Raw genomic sequence first — 19106 nt, 5'->3', positions numbered from 1 at the left:
CCCATTCAGGAAATTTAATTAACCACAAATCTGATAGATGAGTTTTTCGACAAGTTGATATTTGTGTTTATTTTCTGGCCTTAGAAATTCAACGAAGTCTATCATTTTATGTTTGTTGCGGATTACGGCATTACAGAGATTTCTTAATGTTTCCGGATTTCTTTTCAAAAATGAACGGAAATGTTCTTTGCAGATTGAATAACCGATTAAGAGATTTTACAGACAAAATCGGCTACTGCATTCAAGTATCATTTAAGACAAAACACATAAACTTGTTAAAATTAGATTTTTCTCAGTCGTCTTTTTGTTGCGAAAGTTTTTTTTCCAAGACAATACACAATTTCATTGTTTTGTCTATCCAGTGGTTACATTTTCAAAACCATAAAGATGTCTAAATTTGACGTTTATATAGAATTTGTCCTGAAGACCCTAACCCACATGAAAGCAAACATCGTGTGGAGGCTTATTTTTCGTTATTACTTCGGATCAATACAATGTCCTCCGGCGCAGCCATAAATCAGCCAGTTTGAATTCCACTACGAACACTAATGCAATTCCGTCGAACAGTTTCATCCCTGGTGAATTCTAGCCTACACGATTTGGGTATCCAATTTAATATCTTACCAGATATGCCATTCCGTTTGACCCCGATCATATATTGCATTCGCCCCAGATCAGAGTCCAGTAAAGGAATTAATGCGTCTGACCGGTGCTTGTCCGGATTTTATTATTTAAGATAGCAAGGTGAAAGATTTAAGAGTTGTTGTCCTTGCTGATTAATTAGGTCCAAAAACAACAAGAACAAACTGTCGGACCAATTGTTTTATATGGGAAACTGGAGTTTTCTTACTAAATTTACTAAGGGCGTTTTCTTCCCATAAACCCTGTATACAAATATACATTCTAGAGTTAGTGCATGTTCATACATGTACATGTTAATGATCTCTTTTTTTCAATTTCATTTCACTCCACCACATGCATTTTCTGAAAAGGATAAATTTCAATGACTTATTTCCTTTTTGCACACTTAATACAGAAACCAAAAACACAAATGCATTATTCTACACAGTACTGTATCAATTTTCAGTAGATCCTTGTGGTTCGGAAAATACCATTAATTATAAAGGACAAGAAGTAAAATTTATAGAAATTTAAAGACTTTCAACATATGGTAGCGAATACTGTAATCCTATAGAATTCATTTATCATACGATTATATGGACCAACACTTGTTGAAAGATCATTTCATTTTTTCTTCTTTAAGTATTCAAAATACAAACCCATACCGCGATAGCCTTCGACTGAAACTGTCAACACGGTTATACTTACAACGCCAGCTTGCCGCAACCTTTTGTACATCTCTGCGGGTGCATAGCGCCAAGTTGCTAAATAGATTTTGACTTAATCATTAGATTATTGTAACACTTTTCAAGCATATAATATCAATTTTTACAGCATTATTATTATTATTATTATTATTATTATTACTATCATTATTATAATTATTAATATATATTTATTACTTATATGTAACTTCACTGATTGCATATCGATTTTAAGAGAGATCGAAATTAGTTTGAATTTAAAAAATATATATATAAATAAATAATACTCAGTTGAATTGTTTCCTGCTCCAATAAACTATACTTTGATACAGAATATCATTGTTAATGAGTAATTCAAATAATTGCTTGAGTTAGGTTCGTTTCCATGGATATTCACGGAAAAGCATTAGCCTTCAAGTTCAAAGAGTATGCTTGCCATTGTTATGAAATTTGATGCTGAAAGCGAGATTATCAGTGGTATTTACATACCATCATGAGTCAAAGGTGACTGAAACAATACAAAACCTGATTGTTATTGTTTCAATTTTAATGTCTACCATAATAGAAGAAAACAAATTTTGAAAAGCCTTTTTAATTAACAAATGATAAATATGGATAATGTAAACTATGGACAACCTACATAAAAAATAAAATTAATGATAATGAAATATGTCAAAAATAAAATTTTAAAAAAGTACATAAAGAAGAAAAATAAATAAATTAATTATAGAATAAAAAATAAAAAGTTAATACATGAAGTACGCAAATCTGTAGAAAGCATTAGAAGCAAAGAATTGAAAGCTCAGAAAAAGGGAAAAAAATTGAATAAAAGTTGAACTTTTACCCCGTCGTGTTGACCCTTAGAATCGAACAGTGTCCTATGCAATCACTCGCTCGGTTCTACAGGGTAAAGACGTCAGAGATAGATACTCTCTCCCTCTCATTCAGAAATAGAGAAATATAACAGAACGACACAAGGAAATATATTAGTTCTATGCTTACATATTGAAATACAAGAAAGCGCTAAAAAGAAAAGTTATTGTCTAAGAAGTGCTAATGGGGCTGCTTTATGATACTACTTTAAAATATATGCAGTTAAAAAGAAGAAGAAAAAACAATATGCAAATATTTCTGCATGTTCAAGTGGATAAATTAATGAGAATCTAGGCCACATTAGTCTTGCAAACTGCCATAAGATAGAAAATGACAAATCAACTGAAGTATAACTTATTCGTCACAATGTAGTTTATTTGATCATAATGTGAGGCTTTTTTACGTTCTGGGGTGGCCAATGGGATTTTTACGTTAGTTAATAATTTATATTAATCTGCAAATGTGTTGTTAGTCGACGTACGCGGCAATATTAAAGATTACTTCGCAGTTTAATTTTGACAGAAAAAATAACTTAATCTATTAGGCAAAAGATGGTCGTTTATTAAAAGCTGTTTGACTGATCTTTAAGTTGAACCCTGCTGTTTAAAAGCTTGACCTTTTTATCTAGGTACATTCTAGGGCGTAGGTATACAATAATTTGCTCTATTGGCGGCCATGTTTCACTCGGAACCTTTCGGCATTTGCTAGGCATCCAAACACAAATGACTGAACTGATTCCTATTCGATTATAGTTTTCCGATTTTACAAATAATAAATGTTTTGCTAATGCTTGTAAATTTCATCAAATTACGGTTGTAAATCGTTCAAAAACTAGTGAGTTTCGCTTTAGGACATTGTTTAGACGTCAAAAAGTTCAAAATCAATTTTATTAACTTGTCCATTTGAAAGATTTGTTTCACCTTGTGGGGAGATGGAAAACGAACATTCCATTGATTTATTATATGTAAAATTGCAGATTTATTTAATTTTTCCATGTCAGATTATGTACAAAATGTATATTTTCGTGTCCCATACACATTAAATTTTAACACTGGTTTGTAAGTTGTTAATTCATATTCTATATATACACTAAATGTCGGAAAAGAAGAGTTTAACTCACGTTTAAAATAAATATAAAAAGATAAACAAAAAAATATATATAACAAAATTATAAAAATTACAACAGAATTAAGTTTAGAATACTTAAAAAATTACTAAGTTTTAAATAAATATTCATTGTTATTATATTTGTATAATATAGTATATCAATATTTCATTCCTATCAAGGCACAATAATGCACAAAGTCAACAATTCTATACAACAATTTTGGTTAAATTTCAGTGTTATTATTCTACTGTCAACATAACACTATAGATTATATAGATATGAAATTCATTGTAAAATATGTAATATTTCTCCATAAATTATAAAATTAGAATCATCTTTCGTTATAACGACACCCCATTGAACCACAGAGTTTAATATTATTTAAGGAATATATTTTCAGTAAATTGAGATGAAGAGATAGAAGTTGTGTTCTTTGATCTCACTAACGGTGATGGGAATTTTATTGAACGAAGTGTTATTTTTATGGATGCAATTATAATGCGGTGAACGAGTGCGCTAAATCAGAAGAAAAAATATGTTCTCAGTTAATTCACTGCTCCCGTCAGTTTGTAAAGAAAACTGGGTTAGCCGTACATTTGTTCTTAATTTAAAACGAACTTCATGCACTGATACAGATATGAATATTAATTAACATTTTATTGAGAGTGAAGAAATATGAGAGATGCCTTTTCAATTATTTTATTCAGAAAATACTACCACGCCACATAACTGAAGACACTACCTTTTTCCCTCATCCTCCTTTCTGGGAGGACTGGGTGAGAGATCATTTATTTTTTCCCTAGAATCAGACAATATGGCGGGAATATGACAAATCTTACTTGAGTGTGAATTATGTCCCTTTTCAACTTTAATCAATTACGAAGAACAAAAGCATGAGTGGCAGTAGCCAGATTTACTGAGAGAAAAGATAAATTGTTGTGTTTATCTAAGGTGTGAGGTTCCGGCACAAAAAATACCTCGAAAATCCATTTATTTTACGTTTTTCGTATGCACAAAGGTATCAAATGCGGGCCAGATTTAACTGCAAAATAAATAGTATGTCTTTCTTAACAGTTTAGAATTATTAATGCTTTCTGTGTTTAGACGCATCTGTTCACAACTTAAGTAATATTTTCCGCTTTCGTTTGATCTTTTATAACACAGATGATTGGCGAGAAATAAAAATACTACAAGTTTGGTTTGCTTATTTGAATGTCAGCTGTGTTTTTAAACCATGCGACACGAGCAACATGGTTTTGTTAAAATAAATATTTCTCAAACAAATTAGCATAAGATATTTTATGCTTGCTCCTAGTATATGAAATAAATTTACATTATATTTTTTAACAAGTTTTTTATAGATTTGTTTTCAAAACCTTGTTATCAATTGCATACAAAAAAATCCGAATTCCAACCAACTTGATTTAAAAAGATAGGGCAGTCATATTTGACTTTTATGTTTCTCATGACATTAGCGATCTTAACATATCTCAACTCCCGATGCTGACAATTCTCTCTTGGCATTTTGATGTGAAGTTTGTTATTTATGGAGAGCTAAAGGTTTCTGTCTTGGCTTAACAAATTTCTAGCATTTTCATGACAATTTTATTACTGTCTCTACAACGCTTGTTTACATTAGAAAAAAAGTGAACCAGAATTTAAGATTGACGAAAAATTAAAATTATGCACGAGTATACGGTTAATTTACATGTATTATTAAACGAAAATCTAAAGAATATATAATTTTTTTATCAATTACTACTTAACACATTTCTATTGTAAATGTAATACTACTATCTTCCGGGAAACTCCAGTTTAATGATATCATAACTCAGATCAGTATCGAGTAACGAAATTTCCCATAATTTTCTTTTATTACAAAATAAGGAGTTAATACAGGTGTTATTCCGACGTACACATCATTTTAGATATGGATAGATTTACGGCGTGAAGACACGACATATAATAAATAGCTTTCGGCACTACTTTCAGTTGTGCGGATGAATATACAAAGCTTATCGATTAACCAATGAAAAGACTCGACACAAATGACAACAATCAACTAGAAGAAAGAACCAGTGCAAATGTTTGCAGTTGATTTTCCAAAATAAAAATAACATAAAAATAAAAATTAACGGATATAAATGCCAGTATCGCTTACAAATTCAAAATAAATGGAGAAAAAGATCAATTTTAGATTTGCTTAACTGTGTTTCTTCGGTTAAGATAAAAATAATTTGGACTTAAAAAGTGAAAATTTCTGTAAGTTCTTTTAATTAATATATTTTCATCTTCTCATTATTTTTATTCAGTCTCAAGAAGATAAATATTTTTAAAAACACATTCCCCTTAAACATAATAAGTATTTTTCGATAAGTTATTATTTATCATTTTCAATGAAGAAAAAGTGGGTGAAAATTATATTTCTTACAAATATTTCATTATCTATTCAAATAAATGTAATGATTAAGAACTTGGCTTTCTAATTCAAATTTAATTATTTTTACCAAGAAAATAAAGATTTTTTTATCTAAATAAAAAAAGCAACATCTATCTTATTTTCGGACAATTCTCACACCTAGAAAATCACGTATTGTTTGACAAGTTTGAATATCATTGAAGACAATCTATGATTTAATCAAATATCACAAAATATCAGCAGATAAATGTAGATTTTTTTCAAGTTGTTTACATATTAATTTTAATAATCAAAGTACATACTAAACATATGAAGTATACACAGATGCAGTCTACCACAAAAACACAAAGAATTATCAAAAGCTAATCTTTCCAATTCAATAATCTAAGCCCAAATCCTCGCGTTTTAGATTATTTAAATTTATTTGAAGTCGTATAAATTTGCTATTGTAACTATAGTCTTGCTAACAAGTTGAAAGAAGGGTTACATCCCCGGTTTGTCTTCAACTTGTGTGGTAAAAGCATTTTTTTTATTCAATTATAAAGATTTTCAAGCGGGCAGTCTAAACATACACCAAAATTATAATATTATTTTACAAATAATTTATAATTCTTCTAGTTTTAGTGCACATTGCTAAACAGGGGCATATATTATACTTCAATTAATTTATGATATTTTATAGAATTATATGAAAAAACAAACAAACAAACAAAACAACAACCAAAAAAAAAAACGAACAAATATAAAATTGCAAGTAACATGAAAAATTTTATAACAAATTTTCCAAACATAAATTAGATAAATAAAAAGACCCTCCCGAATCTGCATCAAAAAATCACAACATGGTCGAAAATCATCTTGATATTTATGTTATTCGCAGTTCGTTCGTTCTTATTACAAAATACGAGGAACTGACAAGGCCAAATATAGGACTTATATTCCGACGGCAAAAGAGAATTTCTTTGATGTCAAATATACAAATATTATTTGTACTTTACAACTCAATTAACCAATAGATAAAGTAGATAAACTACACATTCAAGGTGTCAAACACCGGCCATCTTTATGTTCTAATTGACCATTAAAATGACCACTCAAATTCGAACGGACTGACCCTTTAACCACATAAATTTGCACTAGACACGAGTTTAATTTCTGTTTTCCTCACGCTATCTGTCACATCACCTACAAAACAAAGTGGACAACGCTTAGCTAAAGCAATCTGTAAAGCTTGTACCGATGAAGTGCCAATTTTTAAAGATAATTGTGCCATTTCTATAGAAAATTTATAGGAAAACAACACTGTTGCCGTATGGTCATATTACAATAAATTAAGAGAACATGGCTAAAAATACAAAAGTAAAATTTTGCTAAAGCTCTAAATTTTCTTTCTTGACTTTTCTTTTCTTTTTATTGATACAATTTGGTGTCATTCCGAAAATGCGAATACATATAAAATGCAATCAGATTCTAATATTTTGGAGGACATGTTTTCCCTCATGATCTTGGGTGGTTAAATATATTCTAACGTAATATTTACAACGATGGAGAGAGTGGATATCTTTACATCCTTAAGAACACCCTAAATCTATTCTTTTTTCTCCTTCATTGGGGGTAAATTGTACAGTATAAATAATACATGGCTTCTTTACGTTGATATACATGCTCGCTTTGATTTTGATAATGCCAAAAGAAACCATTGAAAACATTTGTTCAACTAACCAACTGTCAGCATAAAAAATACAAAAATGTTTAAAAATGCTAGCATAACTCGCTCAAAGAGCAAACTTAGACAACTCAAAGGCACACAGATATATTTTGGTTTTTTCATTGTTGCCTCAATTACGAATTAGATAATAGCGGTTCATTCTTTGATAGATTAAAATGGAACTGGGACACCAAAGACACGACAAGACTTGAGGTGATGGATGGGATATCGAACAAATTTGACAGCGTCGACCACATTGTCCTCCCCTTAGCTACAACCGCCATTAACGTCACGAAAACTCTCTTCTGATTGGTTGAACAAAACCCATACCTTTCATAATTTCGATGTACGGAAAATAATTTATGAACTACTACATGTATACCAAAGTAATTATTTGATTACCTCCCTTTATGCACACATCTTAAGTGTAAGTGTTTGTAAGAATCTGGCAAAATGGAAAAAATCAGAAACATGCATGTTAAAACCCCATCGATCTGACAATGTAATATCACTTAAGGATGCTTTCTGTATTTGAAAATACCATTATTTAAACTCTGCAATACTGGCTTTGCTCACAAATTTTTCAATAGAACATTAGAAAATGAGGTTTTTGACCGAGTTGTCTGCCCTTGAAATGTTCATTTTCAGTGTATTTTAATGAAATCATAATTCAATGCACTAACATTATATGGAAAATATTGTCCTTTTTCCTTTATTCTGATGGTACAAATAATAAAATCACGCTATCAAAATGATGTTTTTTTTCATAACATGTTTCACCCACTGCCGGACTCTTACAGAGACTGACACTTAATGCGTTTTGTAGATATAAATTCAAATATATGCAACAATACTTAAGCCATTAATTTGATCAAATTTACGAGAAAATTGTAGTGGCCAGTTACGTTGAAAATGTATTTAGGAAAAATAATCTGCACAAGAAAAGACAAGACAAAAACAAAACGGAACAAAACAAGCACAAAAATGCTAACAACAACAGACAAACAAACTAATCAAAGTCAAAAAGAAAATTACATGTATGTTTTATAAAACATGTATGAATGTTTCCTTTTAAAACAATACCATGAAGTGGATTCCATAATTTTGATAAGACACCCTACTGGTTTGGTAAAAACAAATATATAACCAAAAACGAAAATTAAAACGAAATAATGAGAATGAATAAATAAAGCTAAAACATATCAGATTGTAAAACGAGTAACAATAACTGTATCAAAATAGTTTGACCACTTAGTGAGATCAAAACAAATGGCTTGACCACGATTGTATTACTATAGTAAGCGAAAACTGGAAATTGATCAAAGAGAAAAAAAGGTTGAAAAACTCAAACAATGAACTTCAATTAATTTTTGATTGTGATTAAATATTTGACCATAATCGAGGTGATCCCTTTGTGTCCCTAATTCCTGAATGGTCCCAGTCATAACCCACGAAATCAATCCAAGTCTTTCTTTTGGGGTATGACACTTGTGGTACAATTTCAAAAGGGTCTATATTCATTTTAACTCGACATATTATTCGGACATTTGGATAATATCTAGTTCTGATCCCATTCTGACCTCTCATTCATACTCGGTTCTGGTCACAACCACCAAATTCATCCCAGCGTTCCTTTTTTGGCAAAACACTTTGTAATACATTTTTAAAGAGATCCATTCAGTTATAGTATATAAATTGTCCGGTCATCATGAAAATATCATTTCATTAATGGAATGGTACCTTTTGGCACAATTTCATGAAGATTGTTTGGATACCGAATGTCTACAGACAACGCCGACGACGACAGCATCATACCACAAGATGACGGCCGATGAATATCTATGGGCCTTAAATGAACGATGATAACTTTCCAAACCCTGTAGCCTGCCTTGGTCTGGCCTCTTGAAACGACCAATGTACCGGCTCACCAAATACCCTTAACATATATAAAAAAATCAAAACCACTCAAAATAAGAGAAGGCTAAAATCAATAAGCATCCAACCAAGAAGTGTAAAACTGAAATAGAATTGGCATTCATATGTAGTGTATAGAATCTTAATTAGTAGCGATGTACAAGTGAAGCTCAAGTTTTATAAAAAAAAAAAGTCAATTAGGCAACAAACTCCAAACAACACATCAAAAAGTAAAGCAAAAGTAATAGTCCCATGTCTTGCTAACCGTATTGTATTCAGCCACAGCAGATTTCATTATTAGTTGAGCTGCATTGGTTGGAATAGACTGCGGAAACAAAGCTGATGTCATATCATAAACACTATAATATTTATTATCATATTTATATGAAGTCTTCATAGTCAAAGCGTTCCAAAATTGGAACCTCCAACAAGGTTAACTTGGTCTCTAAGGACCAGACTATTGGCATACCTGTAAAAATCACCATTAACAGTGACATTGTTTACAACTGTGTCCATTATAACTAACATTAACGTTATATTATAAGAACAAGACCTTAACAAAACAAATAGTTCGTAGTAAAACAGTAAATGTTCCACATAGCAAAACCCACAAGTCCAATACGACCAACTACAAAAGGAAATCTACCTAAAATATATTTCATTATGGTTTACCTATGAACGAAAACTGTTTGGCTGTACCAGAAAGGTGACCTTGGATAACCATGCCATTACAGGAATAACGATACTGTCTGTGATCAGAATCCTATAGGTATGATGTCAATATTTGGGGAACAAGCCGACTATACGTACACCTGAAAACAGTCCATAGAAAAATGCATGATAAACCTTTTCGTATGCTTTGCCAGTATGGAGTAACTTGGTATCATATTATGGTTTACTTTAGTATCAGGTATATATTACACACTACTGTTTTTTACCAAGCTGCTAAAAGTAGGACTAAACAAGTCCGTGGAAATGATTTAAACGGACATAGTGTTTCTGCCATAAATTTACTTTCCCTTCACTACTATAAGCCTCGAATTTAACACATAGGAAGCAGTGGTGGCTAACGACAAAATATTACACTTTTTCAAAGAAGTAGTTATGCTATTAGAGACGTACAATATAACAGAACAACCGATCAGTATACACACTTGACTTATAATCAACTCTTACGAGACCAACGAAAAGCTTTCCTTCATCATACTGATGTTTCTGATATCACACCATTTGCTAACAGTTTGACCTACTACTAATATTCTTAGGTATGAAGTTGTACTGGTCACATTCAAACACAAGAGAAGGCAGTGAATATGTAAGCAGGCCGCATTATCAACAACAATACAGCAGACTATAGGACGTGTGTCTTGTAGCCATGCTTTCTTTAGAAGATGGTTCATCGCATTACGTAGTAATTATTGTAAACCTGACATATCTAATCTTCAAAAGGACAGCAGTACTGAATGTTACAGAGAAACGTTATTAGGGAAATGATTATAGTTGTCCCAGAGGCCTACAGTTTCTACAGATGTCGCCTCTATAAATGAGAAGGGGCATCGAATAAGGTCAGCTTCGATTTGCACAGAAAAAAAACAGAAGATGTGTTGTAAGAAATTTGATGTACACACTTCAGTTTCAATATATGGCATATCCTTCGGATATACTGCAGATATAATTCCGCAAACCACTTTATTTCAAACTGGAGAATAGAATGAAAACAACGAACGGGCTAGCAAGTTTGAAATAGGACTGGATAAAGTATAACAGTGTTGTGTATATATCTATACTGTTATATGGCGAATGTGGAGTAGAAAAAAAAGTTAGTTAACATAGGAAACAGAAGGAAATCTTTATTGCCAATTTAAACATTTCTTCATACAGAATTTTTTTGTTAAAGGATCAAAGCTGCCTAAAAGACACACGAAGTCACAAATGTAGAAATTGAAAAGACATCATTTACAGCTCATGAGAGAATAAACAGACAGAAACACCGTCTCATCTGCTACAAAAATGGTGTTAAATGAAGGCAAAGACAGGAAAGTAAAATCTAGGGCGTACTCAAAGTCCATCTTCTTTTTCTTTAACAAACAATATTTTTAGTAACGATAACATTGACCTAGTAACTTAACAATCAATCTGATGTTCGATAGACCGAAATGTCTGGAAACTTTAGGTATAGGATGGGTAGAAACAATATCACTACCCCTTGAAGTAACAAAATTACAGAACTGATTAGGCAAACACTTCAGGCAACAGTCATAAAGAAAAAGTTAAAAGAAGGAAAGTCAATATAAAGAATGTCAATTTACAGGCTAATCCTGCAAATTTGCAAGCAACTACAATAGTCCTGACTTGGTGCAGGCGTTTCTGATGGAAATAATTGGTTAAACCAAAACCATTGGAAAAAAAATAGATTAACTACACTTATGATATAGTTTGACCTTGCATTGGTCAGTGTTTTTTTTTTTGTTCATTGGGCATTTTTTAGCAAGCATAGAATGTCGTCATACAAGATGCAACAAGAGACAAGAAAATGTACAAAACAGGTAATGAAATCCCCATAAGAAAAAAGATCATATCAATTTCATAGGACAGACAAAGTCTCAGATTATATTCATGAATACTCAGGTGTCAATCCTTTTACATGGGATAGGGTGGTGGAAAACACACATTGCAAATACAGGTACTATCAAATTGTAGGCAGATCCAGTATAATACAAGAATTCATGAATACTCTGGTGTTCAGGACGACAGACCAATGTGTGCAATGGCAGATCCAGAAATTCCGACCGGGGGTGCCCGGGTGAATTCCACTCTTTCTTTCATGGTGTCAATCGATCTTTTTGAGCATTAGGGATAGCCCATGGATTAGTTTATATGTTATGTAGGTGTTTGACATAAGACTTACCCCTTTAGACCTGTAAGATCGAGGCGAAGTCAATACTAGTAGCTTGTTGTCTTTGTACAGTTTAGGCATGTCAAAGCTCGGCTATACCTAGGACAAGGTACGAGCGATTGTATTATCTAACAACAATGCTAAAATGTCTATATTGTGTTAATACATACCTATAGCTTCTCTTTAAGTCATTTGTTGTTTTAAACTCTACGGGCTAACTATAAAATGGAGAGGTGTTATGACCATAATTTACTCAATTCGGTATTTAGTGTTAAGTAGACTATTGGTGAATCATTAGGCAAATTGGTCTAGCTGATGTCAGATTGCTTATATAGAAAATGGTTTTCTACAGTAGCAATAGTATGCTGTATTTGATCAGTAAAATTTGATAGTGTACATAGTATGCTCTAATTATATGACTTTTTTTTTTACCCAAAATGCATTGATAATTTGGTGTGCAGGTACATGAAAACTCCAAAGGATGATTTTCTGAAGACCATTGTCACATGTTGATACCCACGTGTTCAAATTACATATTGTTAAATGATAGCTCTAACATATCATATGTATGTACTAATATTCTGCAGTTTGAACAAAAGTAACATTTAACTGATTGGTCAGATTTGTAGAGGTCAATAAGATGCTGAATATTAATTACATATTCTAACAACGAATAATTAAAAGGATTAATATCTTTTCCATTTATGTATTTCTTACCTCCTGTGATAGGTACCCATTTCCGGTTTAAGCAGCAAAGTTGCTAAAATTGTTTGGTACTTTCGGAACGGTTTGGTTTCCAAGTATTAGTTAATAATTGCAATCTACTGTAAACGGAAGTGTAATTAGCAAAATTCCTCGTCCTATAAGCAAAATATTTTAACAATCTGTTAACATAGTTTCCGGTGGTTGACTGAGGCACTGCAAAAGGGACGTAAAAATGAAATACAGCCGAAAGGACACATTCCAAGAACAAAAAACATGGTAAGAACTAACCAACATCGTGTTACCAAAAGCACATCGGAAGCTCTCTTAATAAAATTCTTAAAATGAAAATTGTATGGAATATATCACTTTCTGTACCTTGAAGTAATCTTCACTTACATCTAAGTAAAGTAAAACAAGGTACAAACAGTATCAGATCCCGTTCCGGTTGGTGCTTGCCAATGCATGTAACTTATCAGAGTCAAAATCATCAGAACAACAATACAAATGAAATTAATATTCTAAATTAGCTCTTATTTCTTGTAGAAAACATATTGTTTTGTAACCGTGTATATATTGTTTCACCGTACCATCAATTCTAATCAGGTTGGAACAAAAATGCGTAGCAAGTATGCGCGGTAATCTTACTTTTTAAATTTATTTTTGTAAGATTTCTCTCAAAAATAAACAGTTGCGCAATTTTAATCGCCAGAATTTTTCAATAGATAAAGTCATTGGATTTGTGATCAAAGCAACATCCCTTTGGTGCCCCTTTAAAATGTAAACATACCCCAAAACAAAAGACTATGTCAATCGATAGGTGAAGCGGTCACAACCAGAGCTGAATAATTACAAATTGTCACGAAACTTGTAATGCATCCTTTGTGTGAACGAATGGTTGTGTTCTCATTTTAACAAAAGATAGGCATTAAACACGCTCTTTCAAATTGTTCAATACACATTTTAACTTTTTGTAGTTTGTTAAACATAAATTCTATATCTAATTTTCGCTAATTATCTCATTTTCGTCACGTGTTACTCTACAAAGTATTTATTAAACATCAGACAGGAGTGTAAATTCTATTACAGAAAGAGTTACAGACAACTTAACCAATCTTAATTTGTCAATCGTTTGTTGCATTTTTGAGAAAAAAAATATATATACTGTATATCGAGTTTGTCACTAAGCAAGAGTTATCGTTATTTTTTGTTGTTGTTGATGTATGGTCTTTGCAGCAAAACTCAATCTGTATACCGAGAGCACTATAGTTACGTAAAATTATGGTCTGCGTAAAGACAAAAAAAAAACCCATCATTGCTTGATGACAGGTTTTTTCCTGCTCCTTCAGTACCAATTCTACAATTGACAGTATCTGAGTTTTTTATGGATTTGTACTAAAAAAATATACAAATGTATATTGAAGCTAAAGATGTTTACATTAATCAGCTTCCTCCACAGTGCTGGACTTCAGTCTTCTATAATTTGTTTTTTTTCCAATGTTCAGGGAGTACATTTTCAGTTTAGCATACTTCTAACTACACATGTACAAAATTGTTCTATGTCCAGGGAGTACATTTTCAGTTTAGATACTTCTAACTATTCATGTACAAGAATAAGACTAAGACGACACCAACTAAAGATAAATGACACATCTATCGATAAGGCCTCATGTAGGTTACATCTACCTCAAATTAGAAAACGGTTCCTATAGTTGACTTTCTAAACACAGACTGTGGAGGAAATATCTGCCAAATCATTTCATTTGATGGAATGTGCCTTAATAGGGACATTTGAACTTCAGGATCGATTGTACTAATTTACAACTGTGTTATTCAATTATCTAAAACTCATTAAGAAATATAAAATCCGAAGGAGAATACGAATTTGAAAAATATTCAATGATTCAGCTGACTGACCTAATTGACAAGAGCTAATTTAGAGAATGTTCCAGTGACCTATTTCTATTAAAAGAAATCCACGGAGACTAATATGCAATTAACCTGTAAACAAGAAACAAACTTAGGTTTTTTTTTATATCACTAATCGGAGTTATTTAAATCAAAGTAAAGTAGATACATTAATTTTGCATATTCTCTTTGAAGTCATGTGACATTCATAGCCGGAAAATAATGCTACTTAATATGCTTACACATTCAGTTAAATCATTTTTATAATTTTATATGTTATTATTTCTCTTCAATTTCTAAGTATCAGTCGCACTGAAAAGTTGACTTTCCTTTTATTTCTACTATGCGTTTCGATGATGTGACCAACTGTGATAGCATTCTGGAGGCCCACAAAACTCTCGGGTGATATTTACATACTCCTTCAACGAAGTCTACCTGGATTATTGTCAGTTTTACAGTCTACTGTTGGGGTACTACAGAAGACATATCAAAGTATATGTTTTATGGTACTCGCTTGTTGCCTAGACTTTCTTTTTACCATACATACTTCATATTTTACGACCACAAGATTAAAACACAAGGCGTGGTCCACTCCTTTTATAAAAGTATGTTTACATTTTTATTTCTTGCCAAATTTAGAAAAAAAACAGTTTCATTGTTAGAGGAGACATTAACATACAAAATGTTTCAATCATTGCGGTAACATAGTTCCAAAGTCTATTGATTTTCTAGACAAGTCAAACGTAGATATTCTTGCGATCTAAACAAAAGAACAGATACGTGTACAGAAGTTTGTATTTGCCGTCGCTATAAAATGATTAGTAGTGGATTTAGACATTTCAATACGACCAATCTTTAATTGTGAAAGACACTCTTTACATAAAAAAAAAACAGACAAGACGCAAATCCCGTACCAGAATTTTTTAAAAATTTCGTCAAGCATTTTATCTGCTTCCTTGCTGTTAGCGAGGTCCCTCGGTCTCATAAGCATTGTTCGACATTGCGAAAGACAATCGGTGTATATTAAGAATGACGTTTCAGTCTTATACAAACACTTAAATTATAATTTGAAACTAAGTTTATAAACCATTATTCATTACTTAATTTTGTTATTTTTGCAAAAAGTGAAAGAAGTCTTTCACTTCTTTATTAATTAGAGTGAAATTTCAATTCTATACAAAAAACTGAACTATCCATGACTTTACTGTTACTTTTAATACAAAAAAAAATAAAATAAAAGGCTTTGGATAAACCTTTGCGACAAGTTTCATTCTGTTCATCAAAAACAATTCCATCTTTTTACAAAATCAATTTCCATACAACAGCGTGTTTCAATATTATACATAAAACATCCGCCTAATATGAAATGTTTGAGTATGCTCTTACATATTGCATATGCACGGCATTTCGCTTACACAAGCACTTAGTATATAAGAACTAACCTCGCAAAAGATTGATTCCACCACCCGACGAAGCCAGAAAAATATGCTTCCATAATCAGTCAGATTATATAAGTGATAAAAGAACTTGTATTTCCTTGCTTATCTAGTATTGTCATGGTTTATGGCCTCACATATCATTTTCGATATGAAAGTTTTATTGCTACTCGAAGAATGTTGAGATTAAGTGCAGTTTTATTGTTTTTGACCTTATATCGTCATCGCAAAGTTTCTGTCTGAGAAAATCAAACGAGATCGCGTAATATCTGGATTTCTAGATGTCATGACTTGCATTACCAAGCGTCATTCGTCTAGAACTTCTTGCTTGGTCTAAACTTGAAGTTGATTATGTTTGTCGAATTTAAGCTTTGGTTGTGAAAATAATTATGACAGACGGGTACTATTTAAACGAGTATATTTGCTTTTTCGATTGACCTTGACCACTTACTATTTCATACGTTAATTATGCATAATAGTATGTCAAAAGATGTAACTGTAGACTGCAGCGGAGACCTATATATTGAAATTCAAAACGACAAGTCGTATACCTGTTGAAATCCCAAAATTTACCTCGTACACGCAAGTGAATGAGGAAAACAACTCTATATCTTTGTTTGTACCAAGAAGAATAGTGCCTGTCGTATCAAACGAAAAACCAATACTTTTTGATAGAGAAAAATTGCTAAGTTTCACCTTTATTATATTAAGATTATTTATGCTTACTCATAGTTTCGGTATAAATCTATTTTTAATCAAGAAAATCGTTTCAGACGAACAGGCCCATTGACTAAAAGATATGAGCTTCGATGGATTTGTTCAAATAAATACGTTCCCTTGACATTTATGAACCTATTATTAATGCATGTAAATATTCATACATATTTAACATACACACCGTACTCGTTCACATTGTAACTAACTTCCTGATGTTAGAGATCACCTGTTGATACACATATTCGTTCGCTAGTATATACCTTTCCCGTAACCAGTCCTGCTTTTATGTTTACAGTATAGTATCGTATTCTGAGAGAATAATTCCATGCTTTCAAGATCTCTGAGAGATTATTTAAAATTGTTATCTGGCTTCTGTAGTTTGTTTCATCGGCTTTTGTAGTTTGTTTCATTTTCCTGATTACAGATGGCACTATTTATATACAATCAACAAAAACTTACCGTTTCTTGTCAAACATTTCTGTTTTCATATATTCCAGACCATTCTTTTTAAATCCCATTTAAACATGGAATGAATATTTGTTTAATTCACATAAAACAAAAATAGAATGCATCCCATGAAAGAATGGAGCTAACAAAGAAAGAGATAGTTTTGCATAAGTCACGTGATGAAAATTTAGAACTATTCTAACTAACTCCAATTTTTATGCACATTCTTCCATAAAACAAGAAGTAAACATTGCTAATAGGAAACTGTTGGCACTAGAACATAAATTTAATTCCCGAGATAAAATTCCGTTCGAATTTCGTTATCCGTTTAACCAGATAACGCTCACTTCTATACTCCAGTGCTAGCGAAAATGATTTTTTCTTTGGTATCGTGACTTCCGAAATTTGACATTACCACAAACACATTAGACCCATGAATAAATTAGAAATAGTTTTTTCGGCCGATTGGACATACATTAACCGCTAAGGAAGTCCAGGTCTTTCAGAAATGAAATACCCGAATGAATAACTAAATTTCCCCCCCCTAGGCACCGGTAATAAATATGTAGCCCTTGCAACATGTAGCGATTTTACGGTTTCTTCAAATGTTTTTAGATTGTTTATTACATGCACTTGGAGATTTATACTTCTTCGGTGACGTGGAATATCATGTAAATCATATTACAAACATGTATATATTTTATTTACGATTAAAGAAGGAATATAATTTTGGTAATTAGGACAGGTCATGTCTTTAATAAATTGTTTTCTTACACGACTTAGAGAAACTTTGGCATAAACAAACTTGTTTGACTTTTGTTTCGTTTTCTTCACCTTTAAGGTTTTAATAAAAGGGAAACAAAAAGTGTATATATATCTAAGTTTCGTGATTTCACATTATAACTGATGGTACCATTGATACGTTAGACCGGTTAGGTGTAGGCAGTCTGGAGCTCAATTCAAGGTGTGCAATGGAATACATTCTGACGGATTCAGTCATTGACAACGAAAATTCATTTTGTCGAGAGCACACAATAATAATAAAAACATGTATCAAACCAACGAAATATATGAAGCCTGAGATGAAACCCCCTTCTTTCGGTCTGACATGATGGACTGTTTATAGTGGGCAACTGTAACCCACTTTCCGTCTGATATGATGGACTGTCTGTAGTGGGCAACTGTAACCCCCTTTCCGTCTGACATGATGGACTGTCTGTAGTTTGTAGCTGTTACAAGAAAATAACTCATTCACAAATCTCAAAAATTGTCATCTTAATTCCTGATTCGTTAGAAACTTTCATGAATGTTGATGTATTTGAAAAAAAAATGAAATTCTTAAAAAAAAAGCCAAACAAACAAATTATGTACGGTGTTCAAAGTAAAATTTCGCATAACAAATAAATAACAAAACGTCGTTTTGTCTCTTTGAAATTTCTCCTACGACGCCTTCAAAACCCATACATTACACTGAAAAGAAGGCTAAAAATTTCTTTGAAAAGCAACTTGGAATCTGATACTGCACGATGTAATATTGTAGAAGATTTAAGAGGATGTCCATGTAAAATTCAGGCAATGGGTGGCATAACATAATTTTTTTTCACTGAATTTTTGGTTCCAAGGTGATGTTTATATCATACAAAATGTACGCAT

At 31.9% G+C, this 19106-nt stretch overlaps 1 long non-coding RNA gene across 1 annotated transcript; it reads right to left on the bottom strand.

Moving 5' to 3' along the window:
• Positions 1 to 1837: 1837 nt before the first annotated feature.
• Positions 1838 to 14530, bottom strand: LOC148611488 (uncharacterized). The gene is made up of 4 exons (XR_015924133.1): positions 12961 to 14530; positions 12256 to 12342; positions 10020 to 10159; positions 1838 to 6910 (listed from the first exon to the last, which is right to left on the bottom strand). It is a non-coding gene; the product is annotated as an uncharacterized LOC148611488 (long non-coding RNA).
• Positions 14531 to 19106: the final 4576 nt, after the last annotated feature.

The sequence above is a fragment of the Perna viridis genome, chromosome 7 (assembly GCF_037379345.1).
Source record: "Perna viridis isolate PV_CMFRI_1.1 ecotype Kerala chromosome 7, ASM3737934v1, whole genome shotgun sequence".
Taxonomy (NCBI): Eukaryota; Metazoa; Mollusca; class Bivalvia; order Mytilida; family Mytilidae; genus Perna; species Perna viridis.
Note: the sequence above shows the minus strand (reverse complement) of the source record. Positions and strands in the feature narration are given on the sequence as shown.